The sequence below is a fragment of the Balaenoptera musculus genome, chromosome 13 (assembly GCF_009873245.2).
Source record: "Balaenoptera musculus isolate JJ_BM4_2016_0621 chromosome 13, mBalMus1.pri.v3, whole genome shotgun sequence".
Lineage (NCBI taxonomy): Eukaryota > Metazoa > Chordata > Mammalia > Artiodactyla > Balaenopteridae > Balaenoptera > Balaenoptera musculus.
Genome location: NC_045797.1, coordinates 80,707,204 through 80,723,007, shown reverse-complemented (window position 1 = coordinate 80,723,007; position 15,804 = coordinate 80,707,204).

Sequence of the window (15,804 nt, the reverse complement as noted above, 5' to 3'; positions counted from 1 at the left end):
TGATGTGTCCTTCCTGGAACTGATTATTTACACACACACACACACACACATATTCATCCCCTGGGATATAAGTGTTAAGATAATGACACAAATTCAATCAAGAAAAATGAATTTGTGCAGACACTATCATAAAACCACTGTTAGTGTTCTTCTCTCTGATTTTATACCTTGTCTACATATCTCATTTAGATGACTTGCCCATTAATAAAAAGGCTGTAAGTCCCTGTCACTTAGAAGATATTTAATAATTGGAGAAAAAGCAAAATGAAATCTACCAGCAACTGAGTGAAATTGTTCTTCTTTTATAATAGATTTTATCTAAATATTTTAGTTTCTTTAATTTTTAAAGACAAAGATGCATATATTTGTTGCCATAAAATAAACACCACTTTGGTGTCTTTGCTTGAATCAATGGTTCACAACCAGAGGTGATTACTTCAACCAAGAAGACATAGGAAATACCTGGGGACAATTTTGTTTGTCATAACTGGGAGGTTGCTACTGGCAATAGAGATTAAAGATGCTTCTAAACCTCCCACAATACACAGAAAAAGAACACAAAACAAAGAATCATCTGACCAAACATGTTAATAGAGCCTCATGTTAGAATTTCTGACCTGGTTTAATGTATTGTCTCCGCTAAAAAGCCTTTTCCCACTCCTTTCTTTACTGTCTGTTCTCCTTGTTGATATAACTCCCTATGAGTCTCTTAGTGTATATACACTGCAGTACATATCAGTTTTGCACATAGTATTTTCTAAGATGACTTTTATTTCCAAAGATATCTTCAAGAATAGAGATCCAAAAGAGTAAAATAGATAGTAGAATTCACATATTCTGAGACCTGGCTCATAGTAGAGGAGATCTTCTTTGCCTAAAGACATGTTTGGGCGATGGGGAAGGAAATATTTGTGGTAGATCATAGGGACTCTCAAATTACATTTTGTTGGTTTACATTTTAATTTACATTAACATAAATTCAGGTCCTAATTTTGAGCTATATAAACCCTAATAAAAACATTCAATTACTTATGTGGTAGTAAACACTAAAAATTAATTTTCTTTAAATTTCTATAGTTCTACTACATATCAGTGTAGACTGATGAGGTTGATTTATTTGAATGGGAATTAAAAACATGGCTTCAAGTCTTTCAATTTATACGTTACAGACATTATTTGGTGCATAGTATTCAAGATGAAGGAAAGAAAACTTTGTTTCCTAAAACTTGCCTATAGAGATTCATGAGATATCTAATACATTTTTTGAGGATCCTTTCCCATCAATGAATTATATAAAAATAGTCATTTTGTATAAATGAAAATAAAAACAAGGCCAGATCTTTAAGTAAATGGTCTATCATATGTCATTTATTTCCAGAGGCTACAAAATAGCATTTACTGGATAATCTGCAAATGTTTTAGAATGAATGGATAAATCTCAAAATGTGAAGGGTGAGGGTAGACACAAAAACTTCAGGTTATATGATTCCATTTATATGATTTTCTCAAAAAGGCAAAACTATAGGGATGAAAAAAACAGGTCAGTAGTTGTTAAGGACTCTGGCTAGAGAGAAGGGTACAACGCAATTTTTGATATGATGAAAATGTTCTGTATCTTAAGTGTAGTGCTCACTATTCTGTATATATTTCTCAAAAGTCTTTGAATTGTTCACTTAAAAGGTTCAATTTTATTGTATGTAAATAATGACTTGAATGTGAATAATTTGCTTTAATATTAAAAGAGCTGCTTTTATCCATCCTACACTATTTGAACAGAGTAATAGTTTCCACTGTGAAACGTATATTTAGTTCAATATTATTAAACACCTCATCAGGTCCATCTATTAGAAGAGGCTTCTGACATGGAACAAGTTAAATATAGGGCCTCAGTTTCCTTCCATTTTTTGGTGGTTGCCATTGATGTCACTTTTGAGCCCCAGAGATCTACAGGTTGATTATTCTGCATCAAACCATTCTTTCATTAAACTTAAAATATATTCATTTTGATTACATTATTGAAGTTCCTTTACTTGCAAAAACCTCCAATGAGATAAAACTGAAAAGCTTTCGAAGTGCAATTTTTTAAGTGCATTATCATAGTATCATAAATAGAAGATTGGTTGGATATTGTGATATGATTTCTTATAATGTTTGAATCCATATATTAATTTAAACTAAATAAAAGCATTCTGTAAGCATATTTTGTACTCTGTAAAAAAAAAAAAGAATAGTTGTTTTTTATCCATTTCAATTTTACTTAGAATTATAGATAAATAATAGCTCTTAGCCATTTTCAAGCCCAACAGTGATTTTACTGGAAGCAAAGATAATTTATTTCATTTTTATGACAGACATTCAGGAATATGATTATAAAAAAAGGTAAGCCTAATACAGATATAAAAATAGTTATATTTCATCTAACATAATTTAAGATGCTACCTGTTTCCCCTCTGTATGCCATTGTGAATATGTATATATCTCTCACACTGTATTTCAGTTGAATGTTTGATTTGATTCACATACTATTTATTTTATTTATTTAATTTTACTTTCACTCTAGATTATGGTAATTTATTAAATAAAGCACTGAAAAGTATGTTTTATCTCTATTTTATCAACTCTGAGACAAAATAGGTAATCATTATGTATAAATTGAGGGTTTATTTTCAGCTACATATTAAAATGCAAAAATACTCCAGAAAAGTCTTACACCATAAAGTGATTCAATAATGAATCATCATGGAGTAGTTGGAAAAAGAAAAATTACTTCCTGCTTTTCTAAAAGCTGATAACTTAATGCTAATCCGCAATCTCAGTCTCTAAAATGTTAACAATTACTCTTACTTCACCAATTTGGTACAAGAACGAAATAAAATACATCATTAAAGATGCCTACCACAAGGCCTAGAATATATTTTATTCAAAGTTGTAGGAGCTTATTTGCACTTCATGCACTTCAAACTCAGACTTGGAGTTTCCCCTAATATTGTAAATCAATTCTAATTATTATATGTGTTATTGCTAATCTGGTTTCTATCTGTCCACAAAAATATGACATGAATCATGGAATACAATTTTTTTTTTCTATATCATAATGCATGCCACTCTTGTAAGGACCTTTCACAATTACATGGCTCTACACCTGACTGACCAGAAGAATAATCACATTGGCTTTCTAATATTAGTCATGGATAAAGCACTGGCTTTAAAAGGATGGCAGGTCTTAATCTGGTGCTAATCCTAGAAATAATTTAAAAATAAAGTTCAGGAAGAGTTCCAGTTGCCAATGGGCAGGTTAGCCTCCAACAGCAGTGGGATGTTTCATGACCTTAACCCTTGGCATTCTGCCCCAGCAACTTCTCAAGGTGCTGCTTCCTACTTAGCAGGAGCAGACTTCAGTACCACAGGATGATACCTCTGCCCAGAGATCAGTACAGAAGCCAAGTCTTCAAGCAGTGGGCTATATTGCTTTCTATTCTTTAGGCAAGGCCCCTTGTGCATTGAGATGGCCTTACTACCAGGCAGGCATAGCTCACTCTGGTACAGTGGAGGCTGCAGTCTACCCTAGCCCTCACTGGGGCAGGGCCTGGGTCACAGGCTACTACAAATGCTCTGGTAGGGACCCTATCTGGGACTGTTATCACACAGGTGGTCTAACCAAGTAGAAGCTGGAAATGGGGTTTCCTGAGTTATTGCACATGCTTGTGAATGCTGGACATCTAAGTTCCTTGTCTCCTTCCTTACAAAACTCTAAGACTGGTCACAGTTTAGCTTGTATGCCTACTGACAGGCCTTGTAGATGCCCAAACTAATTAGGAGAGCATGTGGCAAGGGAACTTCTGGTCCTTAGTGTCTGTTTAATCTGATCATTCCAAAGCCAGGATTTTATAATTAACTTTAAACTCTATAATTGGGCTATTTGACATAAATGAGGTACTCTCTCAGTTTGGAGAGGCAATACTAGAAAATGAAATCATCATTAACTGTGGAGTGCATTAGAAATATCTGCTACATATACAACATTTATCTCCAATTTAGAATTAAAAATAACAAAATGACTTTTACAGCCTACATATTTGCAGCCTAAACTAACTACTACTTAATGACAGTTCTAAAAACCAAGAGACAGCCACCAATATCATGTTCTTTATTTCTATAAGGGAAGACTAACATCATCTATCTACCTACTTGAAGAGTCAAATGAGTTCAACAATAAAAATAACTAACCTAACAGGTAACAGATGGCATTGTGTCCCTTGGGACAAACTCAGTATCAGTTTAGAAACCTCTGTACACCTGACCTAAATCATTTTGCCACCCGCATATGCTGTACATCTGCCATTTGATTTAAATTCATAATCATATTCTTTGAAATAATTGTCCTTGGTGTTATATAGGCAAGTTGTTTTTTATAATTCTAGACTCATTGAATCTTACCATTGGAAAGAACAATGAAAATTATCTGATCCAAACTTATGCTCAAGGTTGCAAAACTTTGTGTCTTGTTCCTGATAGATGGAGACCCTGCCTGTGTTGAAACTTTTCTAGTGCAACATATTCTGTACTGTATACACCAGCCCAGATTTTATTTAGGGAAATTTCTAGTTAGTGAATAATTTTTCATTACCTTTATAAAGTGCTTCCCACACAGACTTATACAAGAGAAATCATTTCCTTATTAAAAGTTAAGAAAACACTCCAGAGATTTATGACAGCAGTAGCTCTACTTTATAGTAAACTCTGAAGCAAATTAACATGTAAGCTATTGGAAAATTCATGCTAAGTGACTACTGAGTGATTTTGTGATGCACTTTATGTGATAAAATAAACCTGAACACAGTTTTCTAGGTTGATTACAACTGAGAATAGGATTCTATTTATTAGGAAAAGCCTATATTTTAGTATATCTTCATTTATTCTGGGAATGATATGGAATTTTGTTACACATAACTCTAGACTATGTACTGATACTGGGTTAAGACTTAAATTTAATTTCCTTATTAAGCAGCAACTCTTCTGACAAGGATTCTCTATAAAGACCCTTAACAAAATTGATCATTTAGTTCTCCCTAATGTATCACATGACTATCTTCATCTGATTGAATATTACACTCAAGTCAACATACAGGTGTTGAACACCTACAGGTGTTAAGGACTACATTCAGAAACACAACATATATAGCCAGGTGTTCATGGAGAAAAATATATCGAGAGATTTATATTCAAACAACTAATTACTTTGTAATATTAACCAAATACTGACAAAATAAGTAATTGAATGTGTGAATTATTTTGAGGAGGTTCAACAAGTACTTCAAAGGGTAAACAAAGTTTCCTTTGCTAAGAGATTAGAACTTAAATGTTCACTTCTCCCCCCGCCAAAAAAAGGATAAATAGGATATCTCATAAGAATATAAGAATCTGGCTAAAATCCTTCTTTTGACATTATTTGAACTTATGCTGCCAAACACGAAGTCTTGTCAAATCTTGACACAATATGAATAAATTAAAAATGTGTTTGCTTGTTAGAAACATATATGCTCATTTTGGAACTAGTTGGTATTTTTCAAAAAGATAAATAATAAATCATTCTGACTATATTTCCTAAGGTTGTTTTCATCCAATTAACCTAAGCATTTTTCTGTGGGTCTGAGTTATATCCAAAAATATCAATATATAACCATAAAGACAATTTCTGGAATAGATTCTAGAAAAATGGTAACTCATAAGCATCTTTTTTCCCTTTCACTTTCAACTCTAGCTCAGCCCATTTTTCTGAGTCAAGTAGTTTCTGGGCCCTGTCGGTAATTAGGTGGGAAGGAAGACTTTGGCTTCAGCGGAATTCAATAGCACAGAGGTGGAGAAAGTTCTTGTGGCCAGTGCAGGGACTAGAGGCTGCATTAAGAGAAGTCCAGTATCAAGAGAAAAAAACATAATGCCTATCTATATCTATATCTTTTCTATCTATATTTATCTTCTAGAAAGAGCCTGATCTACAAAGTGAAAGAACCACACTGATTGTGTGGGGTTTTTTGCCTGATCCACTTGGTCTCCAAGGAGCTACCTCAATGAATGCACCCTACTGTTGACAGCCAGCCAGCCATCTTTACCTTGCACCATTTGTAGAGCCACCGTTACTCAAAGGCATCCCAACAAAAGACTTGGGCTGCAGTGAGCAGGTAAAGAACAGTAACACCACATGTAAGTGGTCTTGGAGCCAAAAAAAAAAAAAAAAAAAAAAAACAAAAAAACTCAAGGATAAAGAGAAAATCTTATAAACTCAAGATGGGAGAAACAGTTTCTTAAAAAAAGAAAAGATCAGAGTAGTATTAAATTTCATTTGCAACACCAGAAGCTAGAGGGTGGTGGAATAACATCAAAAGAAAATGACTGTGACACAGGAATGTTATACCCAACAAAGCTGTCAATATCTTACTAGAGAAAAAGAAGGGCATTTGTGGATATTCAAGAGCTTAACACTCATGAATCTGATTTAAAGGAGATACTTGAGTGAGGATGCTAACCAACCATATTTTAAAATCTTTACAATGAGGAAAATCTTTTAAAAGAAGAAAGTGATGAGTAATAAAGTGTGTAAAATATATAGCGATACATAATTTACATGAATGTCTAAGGATATATATATAAGTAAATATAAAATAAATCTTGGCAATATAATTTAAAGAAACATAGATGAAGGATTATAAGAAAAATTCTAACTACAGATTAAATGAAAAAATATAATCCATATAAGTAAATAGACATGGATACTGAAGGGAAAATAAGAAAAAAAGTAGAAGCATTTTGAAGGTCTCATTTTGGGAGTAATGGGAAGTGATGATAGTAGAGCATGTTTGTGGGAAAAATAAGTATTTTATCATTATCAGAAATATACACCCCCCTCAGAAATAACTTTCCCAAACATCATGACTAATGAGACAATCTTATCAATTTTCAAAACATTACCTGATTTATTTTTTCTTGATAGTAATTACTATTTGACATTTTATTGTATATTTACTTGCTTCAGTGTTACTATCTCTTTTCTGTTATCTATTTTGTTCAGTGATTTATTCCCATGCTAGGAAGAAACAATAAATAGTGGACAATTAATAAATAATCATTGCACAAATTCATGAATTTCAAGTTAAGAAAGTTAATGATTAATAGAATGGAGAAGCACACTAAATTTTCTAAGCTGGTGATGGGAAATATAGAATTAATAGTAATTTGACCAAACCAGAAAAAATAATCAAAATGCAAAAAAGGAAATAACAAAGTAACCAATTAAAATATAGAGCAAGTAAAAAAAACAATTAAAAATCCATATTCTATTTATAAACAAACACAAATTTAGCCTTTGGTTTCAGTTTCAACATGTAAAAATTGGAGGCTATCATTCTCATTCATCCTAATAATAAGAAAAAATGTGGACAGACTGAAAATCAATGACTTTTCTAGAATGCATCAGAGAATAGAGGTCATAGGACAACTGCCTCTTAGAAATCTGGAGAGACAAATGTGTCCAGAGAGTCACAGCTGAGAAGCCATAAAACTGTAGAAGCAATAATCTTGATGAATTGCTAGAAGTAGAGGGTGGACTGGTGACAGTGAAAAACCCTTGGGGCCTCAGTCTTGGTGGGGGGAACCCACTTTCATGGGCTTTACTATCAAGAAACTTATCATATTCTCACAGTGAAGATCCTAAAATGTTTCCACTGTAAATGACAGAATTCCATTCTTTTTTATGGTGAGTAGTATTCCATTGTATATATGTACCACATCTTCTTTATTCATTCATCTGTTGATGGACACTTAGGTTGTTTCCATACCTTGGCAATTGTAAATAATGCTGCAAAGGACATTGGAGTGCATGTATCTTTTCAAATTAGTGTTTTTGTTTTTTTCGTATATATACTCAGGAGTGGAATTACTAGGTCATATGATAGTTCTATTTTTAGCTTTTTGAGAAACCTCCATACTGTTTTCCACAGTGCCATGGATGGACTTGGAGGGCATTATGCTAAGTGAAATAAGTCAGACAGAGAAGGACAAATACTGTATCATATCACATATGTGGAATCTAAAAATTACAACAAATGTGATTAAAACAAAACAAAACAAAAAAGGGGGAGACCTCATAGATATAGAGAACAAACTAGTGGTTACCAGTGGGGAGAAGGAAGGGTGTGGACAATACAGGGGTGGGGAAAAAAGGGTTATTATGGGATTATATGGCATCATGTATGTGAAACTTTTGAAAATTGTAAAGCATTATAGAAATCAAAGAATATTTCATTCAATTAAAAAAAAGTTTTCATAGTGATTCTGGAGAGAGAGTAAGGAGAGAGGACAGGACACTGTTAAGAGATGAAAGGAGAAATCACATACTGAAAGAAATATTTGACAAACTCATATCTTATAAAAGACTATCCAAAATATACAAGGAATAACTAAAATTCAACAATAAGTAAACAAAAAACCTACATGAAAAACAGGTGAAAGACCAAACACCTCAGCAAAGAAGACAAACAGCTACCAAATAAGCATACGCAAAGATGCTCAACATTATTTGTTCATGTAAATTAAAACAACAGTGAGGTACCACAGTAAACATTAAAATGGCTAAATTCCCCCAACCCCCAAATTGCACTACTAAATGCTGACCAGGATGCAGAACGAAGTAATTCTCACTCATTGCTGGTGGGATTGAAAAATGGTACAGCCCCTTTGGAATACATTTTGGTAGTTTCTTATAAAGTTAAACATACTCTTACCATATAATCTAGCACTAACTCTCCTAAATAGGTAAACAGTTAACTTGAAAATTTATTTTCACATATACAAAAACACAAAAATCTTGTACATGAAAGTTTATAGCAGTTTTGTTTATAACTGTCAGAAACTGAATAAACCAAGGTATCCTTCAGTGGGTGAATGGATAAACTGTGGTACTATTCAGGATAAAAAGGAATTGGCTATCAAGCCCCGAGAAGACATGAAGAAATCTTAAATGCATATTAAGTGAAGAGCAACTGAAAGAAGCCAATCTGAAAAGGTTACATGCTACATGATTCCAACTACCTACCATTCTGGAAAGGCAAAATCATACGACTATAAGTAGTTTAATGGTTGCCAATGGATGAAGAGGAGGTTTCTGTGGTGGAAGGATTGAACAGAGGAAGCACAGAGGATTTTTCAGGGCAGTGAGCTATTCTGTATAATAATGTAATAACAAATACATGACACGATGCATTTGTCAAAATTTATAGAACTTTATAGCTCAAGTTGAATCTTGATGTATGCAATTCAAACAAAAACCATTTACAAAATCAGAGGATCCTGGGACAGAATGCAGAATGTGACAAAAAAATCTGTTTTAAAAAATGTATGAAAGAGTTTTTGTTGAAGGAGGTGGGGGTAAAATGTAGTGACTTAATAGTGACTTAAGTAACTTTGGAAATGAGGAGAGTCTGTGAGACTCAAAATAAAAAGTATTATACAAATGCACTGTACTTTAACAAAATTGTGTCTCACAGAGACACGGGCAAAAAGTTTTGGAAACTTTATACATGTTCATTTGAATTGAGCAACTGTAACTGTAATTGGGTAATAAATTGAGGGACACAGTTTCCTCATGGAGTGGAATAAACAAGTAGAAACAGATAAACAATTGGGAGAGGACAGAATGATACCTGTGGTAAGGGATTGGAGGCAGACACGGATATGAACACTTGTTTAACTAAATACAGATATAGATGGTTATATATAGGAATATTTATAGATATGTGTATGTACATATTCATTTCCCAATGGAAGAACAAAGAGAGCCTATTCTGGAGGAAGGGGGAAATCTTAGCTACATCACGTTTTGTACCTTCTAAATCCACTACTGACCAGACCAGAACAGTTTCTGTGTGTGCTGTATACCAGGCAGGGATGAGATGATGAGAGAATTCTAAGGGCAGGCATTAAATTTAGGAAACCCAAGAGAGATTTTTGAATCTAAGGAACCTCAGACAACAGAAAAGCACCATGCTAGGTAGGTCCAGAAAATAAATGATTGACATATCCCAACAGAGAACGTCCCTAGGCTGGGTCATCCTAATAGTACTCAGCATACACTGCTCCAATGGACCACAGAACACGGGACAGTTAATCTCCATCTACTCTAACCCAGTTAAGTCACACATCTAGAGACCCGGAGCCATGATGCTTGATATTTTCCTAGCTTCTCTGAATAAGAAAATCATGAAAATCCCATAGTCCAAAGGAAAGAAACAAGTATCAAAAACAAAACAAAACAAAACAACAAAAAAAGCCCAGCTTCATCAGTAGCATAACTGTGACATTGCACATGTTTTTTCTTCCCTTTGAGTCAGATTCTTCTTGAACACAATGGGGCTATTGATACCTAACTGAAGTTCATTCTACATTTAAAATTTTTGCCACTAAAATAAATAGGCAAATTTTATGAGCAGCTGTTTAAGAGAAATAGCATTCCAAATGGCCAATAAATAACATAAAAAGGTGATCAACCTCTCTTGTAATCAAATAAATAGAACATAAAAGAGTAGAGTATGGAAAGAGGGGAAAATAGTAAGTTTAAGTGAAAAAACCTGACAAACTCTCATCCAGGTGCTAAAAGTCAACATCAACAGCAATACTAATAGCATGCACCCTTGATATAAAATGATAAGAATGACACTTTACCTCTGTAATCTTCCTCCCCCAAACATCATAACCTCTTCTAACCATGAAAGAAAAATCAGATAAACAGAAACTGAGAAACATTCTACAAAATATTGATCATACTCCTGAAAATTCTCAAGGTCATCAAAAACAAGAAATGTCTGGGAAACTGTCACAGCCAAGAGGAGCCTAAGGAGAAACACCAATTAAATGTAATATGGCATCCTGGATGGAATTCTGGAACAGGAATGGTTGGTAAAAAAATAAGGATATTTGAATAACATATGGACTTCAGCTAATAATAATGTATGTATTATTGTAGCTACTCTACCAAGCTAATATAAAATGTTAACAATACAGGAAAATGAGTGTGGATGTATGGGAATTCTGCACTATCTTCCCATTTTTTCTGTACATCTAGAACTATCCTAAACATAGTTTATTTTAAAGAAAATATCAAAGAGTTGAAAATTTGTTAACAGTTAATATTGGACTTAAGAGAATTTAGGAAATATGTAGGAAGGTGTCACTGAAAATTTCTCAGAAGATAAATAGAACTATTGAAATGAGTTATCAAGGCTGAAAAAAAGTTTACTTAAGGTTATTGTGTTTTCCAAACAAGAAGATAATATATTGATATACTTACTCCCTGAGATTGAAAGAACACTCCAAAGCATCTATTTCATAACAGAATGGATACACAGAAGGAAGGAAGTTTGAGGCTGGGGAGCTTGTAAGGAAAAGGACAACAGGAACAAGATGATAATAGAGGGTCTTATGTGCCATTCAAAAGAGTCCAGTAGTAATTAACCTTTGGGGTCTTTTAGATGGCAGAACACCAGGGGACAGAAGGTCAGAGTGGAGCTGATGAATGGCTAGACTAAGGCAGCTGATGTGGAATAAATAACTCAGAAGCACCAGGAATATAAAATAGTCTTTGTAACTATTCAAGGCATGATAACAGGATAGCATGTTAAAACAAAATGACATTTCTCACTGGCGGATGCAGGTAAGGCTAATAACTTATTAATGTTTTCATGTTTTTATACGTCTCTAGAAGCTTGTTAAAGGTCAGAGCCAGAAGTTCATAATTGAATTCAGAACAACCGGAACAGCTGCTCTAGCTTGAAATGCACAAATAAACCCCAACAGTAAGAAGTAGAATTTAATAGATTAATTCATATATTAGATTTAATCTCTCTAAGAAGTTTAAAATTTCAATATTTTAAAATTTATTAAAACTTACTTTATGGCACAGCATAGAGGCTAAAGAGGAAGTTGAGAATTTTCTCCCTGCTGGGCAGTAATTAGTGACCCTCCTTCCCCACCCACTGTGTCAGTGGAGAACACATGGGATCCTGAACTCCCACCTCCACCTGGGGGTAAGGAGACAGTCATCCATTTTCTAGCTAGAGTGATGTGAGAGGGGGATCTAGTGGAGAGTCAGGATTTTCAACAGCACCAAGAGGTAACAAAGCTAGACCCCCTCAGTGCCAATGGAGGCCATGTGGGAAACAGTAATAAGGTTTTTCTATCTCCACCCACCCTAGCCGTAAGAGTATAGTAAAGTAAGCATCTGTAACTCCCACCTCAACTTAGCAACAACAAACTACTCCCCAGAACTCTTCTCCCTTGGATGTCAGTGAATGCTGAATAGGAACATGGTATTCCACCCTATAGGGAAGCAAGGAGGCGGTGTCCCCTTTCCCTTGGTGGGGCAGTGTCATAAAAGGCAAGGTAAAACAGAAGATTTAAATAAGATTGAGAGACTCAGAGCATAATATGCAAAATATCAAGATTTTCATCAAAAATCACCAGTCATAAAAAGAACCAGGAAAACTGAAACTTGAATGAGAAAGGCAGTCACTAGATGCCAACACCAAGAGGATAGAGCAAATATCTGACAAGGATTTTAAAGCAGCAATCATAAAAATGTTTTAATGAGCAATTATGAACACACTTGCAAAAAATGAAAAAAAATATACAAAGTCTAAACAAAGAAACGGCAATGTAAAATTATAGAATCATGCTGAAAAATAGTTTGCAGGCCTCTGCTTAGGACCTGCACACAGAAGGGGAGAGGCAGCACATCAAACGGAGGGCCTCTGGAGTGTGGGGTTCCAGAGTTTGGAGAGATGTAGATGGTGGAGCTTCTCAGAATCAAGCAGTGGAAGAGACCCAAACATTTATTCAAGACTCCATTCAAATAAACCATCAATAATTCCACATATACTTTTAAACGGTAGTTCCACCAAAACAACAGCCAGCTCTACCCATCACTGGTGCCTCCCATCAGGAAACTTGTGCAAGTATGGGCAGACAGCAGAAGCAAGAAGAACTACAATCCTGCAGCCTGTGGAACAAAAAACACATTCACAGAGAGATAGACAAGATGGAAAGGCAGAGGGCTATGTACCAGATGAAGGAACAAGATAAAACCCCAGAAAGACAACTAAATGAAGTGGAGATAGGCAACCTTCCAGGAAAAAAATTCAGAATAATGATAGTGAAGATGATCCAGGGCCTCGGAAAAAGAATGGAGGCAAAGATCGAGAAGATGCAAGAAATGTTTAACAAAGACCTAGAAGAATTAAAGAACAAACAAAGAGAGACGAACATTACAATAACTGAAATGAAAAATACACTAGAAGAAATCAATAGCAGAGTAATTGAGGCAGAAGAACGGATAAGTGACCTGGAAGACAGAATGGTGGAATTCACTGCTGTGGAACAGAATATAGAAAAAAGAATGAAAAGAAATGAAGACAGCATAAGAGACCTCTGGGACAACATTAAATGCAACAACATTTGCATTATAGGGGTCCCAGAAGAAGAAGAGAGAGACAAAGGACCAGAGAAAATATTTGAAGAGATAATAGTTGAAAATTTCCTTAACATGGGAAAGGAAATAGCCACCCAAGTTCAGGGAGCACAGAGAGTCCCATACAGGATAAACCCAAGGAGAAACACACCAAGACACATAGTAATCAAAGTGGCAAAAATTAAAGACAAAGAAAAATTATTGAAAGCAGCAAGGGAAAAATGACAAATAACATACAAGGGAACTCTCATAAGGTTGACAGCTGATTTCTCAGCAGAAACTCTACAAGCCAGAAGGGAGTGGCATGATATATTTAAAGTGATGAAACGGAGGAATCTACAACCAAGATTACTCTACCCAGCAAGGATCTCATTCAGATTCGATGGAGAAATCAAAAGCTTTACAGACAAGCAAAAGCTAAGAGAATTCAGCACCACCAAACCAGCTCTACAACAAATGCTAAAGGAACTTCTATAAGTGGGAAACACAAGAGAAGAAAAGGACCTACAAAAAGAAAACCCAAAACAATTAAAAAAATGGTAACAGGAACATACATATCAATAATTACCTTAACGTGAGTGGATTAAATGCTCCAACCAAAAGACACAGGCTTGATGAATGTATACAAAAACAAGACCCATATATATGCTGTCTACAAGAAACCCACCTCGACCTAGGGACACATACAGACTGAAAGTGAGGGGATGGAAAAAGATATTCCATGCAAATGGAAATCAAAAGAAGGCTGGAGTAGCAATACTCATATCAGATAAAATAGACTTTAAAATGAAGAATGTTTCAAGAGACAAGGAAGGACACTACATAATGATCAAGGGATCAATCCAAGAAGAAGATATAACAATTATAAATATATATGCACCCAACATAGGAGCACCTCAATATATAAGGCAACTGCTAACAGCTCTAAAAGAGGAAATCGACAGTAACACAATAGTGGGGGACTTTAACACCTCACTTACACCAACGGACAGATCATCCAAACAGAAGATTAATAAGGAAACACAGCTTTAAATGACACAACAGACCAGAGAGATTTAATTGATATTTATAGGACATTCCATCCAAAAACAGCAGATTACACTTTCTTGTGAAGTGCACACAGAACATTCTCCAGGATAGGTCACATCTTGGGTCACAAATGAAACCTCAGTAAATTTAAGAAAATTGAAATCATATCAAACATCTTTTCTGACCACAATGCTATGAGATTAGAAATCAATTACAGGGAAAAAAACATAAAAAACACAAACACATGGAGGCTAAACAATACGTTACTAAATAACCAAGAGATCACTAAAGAAATCAAAGAGGAAATCAAAAAATACCTAGAGACAAATGACAATGAAACCACGATGATCCAAAACCTATGGGACGCAGCAAAAGCAGTTCTGAGAGGGAAGTTTATAGCTATACAAGCCTACCTCAAGAAACAAGAAAAATCTCAAATAAACAATCTAACCTCACACCTAAAGGAACTAGAGAAAGAAGAACAAACAAAACCCAAAGTTAGCAGAAGGAAAGAAATCATCAAGATCAGAGCAGAAATAAATGAAATTGAAACAAGGAAAACAATAGCAAAGATCAATAAAACTAAAAGCTGGTTCTTTGAGAAGATAAACAAAAGCGATAAACCATTAGCCAAACTCATCAAGAAAAATAGGGAGAGGACTCAAATCAATAAAATTAGAAATGAAAAAGGAGACGTTACAACAGACACTGCAGAAATACAAAGCATCCTAAGAGACTACTGCAGGCAACTCTATGCCAATAAAATGGACAAGTTGGAAGAAATGGACAAATTCTTAGAAAGGTATAACCTTCGAAGACTGAACCAGAAAGAAGTAGAAAATATGATCAGACCAATCACAAGTAATGAAATTGAAACTGTGATTAAAAATCTTCCAACAAACAAAAGTCCAGGAATGGATGGCTTCATGGCCAAATTCTATCAAACATTTAGAGAAAAGCTAACACCCATCCTTCTCAAATTCTTCCAAAAAACTGCAGAGGAAGGAACACTCCCAAACTCATTCTATAAGGCCACCATCACCCTGACACCAAAACCAGACAAAGATACTACAGAAAGAGAAAATGACAGACCAATATCACTGATGAATATAGATGCAAAAATCCTCAACAAAATACTAGCAAACAGAATCCAACAACACATTAAAAGGGTCATACACCATGATCAAATGGGATTTATCGCAGGGATGCAAGGATTCTTCAATACAGGCAAATCAATCAATGTGATACACCATATTAACAAA